Source organism: Triticum aestivum, chromosome 5A (assembly GCF_018294505.1).
Source record: "Triticum aestivum cultivar Chinese Spring chromosome 5A, IWGSC CS RefSeq v2.1, whole genome shotgun sequence".
Classification (NCBI taxonomy): Eukaryota; Viridiplantae; Streptophyta; class Magnoliopsida; order Poales; family Poaceae; genus Triticum; species Triticum aestivum.
The window spans coordinates 426,340,619-426,342,740 of NC_057806.1; positions in this window are offsets into that span (position 1 = coordinate 426,340,619).

A 2,122-nucleotide genomic window follows, 5' to 3' on the forward strand; every position below is an offset into this window, starting at 1 on the left:
AGCATATTGAATAACATTTAATTTCTTATCAACTCTTTGCCCTAGAACAGCACCTACAGCATAATCACTAGCATCACACATAATTTCAAAGGGTAAATTCCAATCAGGTGGCTGAACAATAGGTGCAGAGATCAATGCTTTCTTAAGTATTTCAAATGCTTCTACGCAATCATCATAAAAACAAATGGTATATCTTTTTGTAATAAATTAGTCAGAGGCCGAGAAATTTTTGAGAAGTCCTTAATGAACCTCCTATAAAAACCGGCGTGACCAAGGAAACTTCTTATACCTTTGATGTCCTTGGGACATGGCATCTTTTCAATAGCATCAACCTTAGCTTTATCAACTTCAATACCTCTTTCAGAAACTTTATGCCCCAAGACAATACCTTCATTAACCATAAAGTGGCACTTCTCCCAATTCAAGACAAGGTTAGTTTCTTCACATCTCTGCAAAACTCGATCAAGGTTGCTTAAGCAATCATCAAAAGAGGATCCATAGACGGAGAAATCGTCCATGAAAACCTCACAAATCTTTTCACAAAAGTCAGAGAATATAGCCATCATGCATCTTTGGAAGGTAGCAGGTGCATTACATAAACCAAAAGGCATACGTCTATAAGCAAAAGTACCGAACGGGCAAGTAAAAGTGGTCTTAGATTGATCATCAGCTGACACAGGTATTTGAGAGAAACCAGAATAACCATCTAGAAAGCAAAAATGTGTATGTTTGGATAATCTTTCTAGCATTTGATCAATAAAAGGTAAGGGGTAATGATCTTTTTTAGTAGCCTTATTTAATTTGCGGAAATCAATTACCATCCTATAACCTGTAATAATTCTTTGCGGAATCAATTCATCTTTATCATTAGGAACGACAGTAATACCTCCCTTTTTAGGGACACAATGGACAGGACTTACCCACTGACTATCAGCAACGGGATAAATTATACCTGCCTCAAGGAGCTTTAGTATTTCCTTTCTTACCACTTCTTTCATCTTAGGATTCAGCCGTCGTTGGTGATCACGAACTGGTTTGGCATCTTTCTCCAAATTTATTTTGTGTTGACATAGTGTGGGACTAATGCCCTTAAGATCATCGAGAGTATATCCAATAGCAGCACGGTGCTTCTTCAGAGTTTTCAATAATCTCTCTTCTTCATGCTCTGAAAGGTTAGCACTAATAATAACAGGATATATCTTTTTCTCATCAAGATAAGCATATTTAAGAGTATCAGGTAACGGTTTGAGCTCAAACACGGGATCACCCTTGGGTGGAGGAGGATCCCCTAGGATTTCAACAGGCAAATTGTGTTTCAGGATGGGTTCCTGTTTAAAGAATACTTCATTGATTTCCCCTCTTTCATTCATAAACATATCATTTTCATGGTCTAGCAAATATTGTTCTAAAGGATCACTAGGAGGCACGGCAATAGAAGCAAGACCAATAATTTCATCTTTACTAGGCAATTCCTCTTCACGGTGTTGTCTACGAAATTTAGAAAAGTTGAATTCATGAGACATATCACCTAAACCAATAGTAACAACATCCTTGTCGCAATCTATCTTAGCATTAACTGTGTTCAAGAAGGGTCTACCAAATATAATGGGACAAAAGCTATCTTGTGGGGAACCAAGAACAAGAAAATCAGCAGGATATTTAGTTTTCCCACACAAGACTTTAACATATCTAACAATTCCAATTGGTGAAATAGTATCTCTATTGGCAAGTTTAATTGTGACATCAATATCTTCTAACTCAGCAGGTGCAATATCATGCATAATTTCTTTGTATAAGTCATGAGGTATAGCACTAGCACTGGCACCCATATCACATAAGCCATGATAACAATGATTTCCTATTTTAACAGAAATAACAGACATACCTACCACAGATCTAGGTTTATCTTTAGCACAAGGTTTAGCAATTCTAGCAGTCACATCACGGAAATGAATAACATGCCCATCAATATTATCAGACAAGAGATCTTTAACAATAGCAATATTAGGTTCAACTTTAATTTGCTCAGGAGGTGTATAGGTTCTAATATTGCTTTTACGAACCACAGTTGAAGCTTTAGCATGATCTTTTATCCTAACAGGAAAAGGTGGTTTCTCAACAT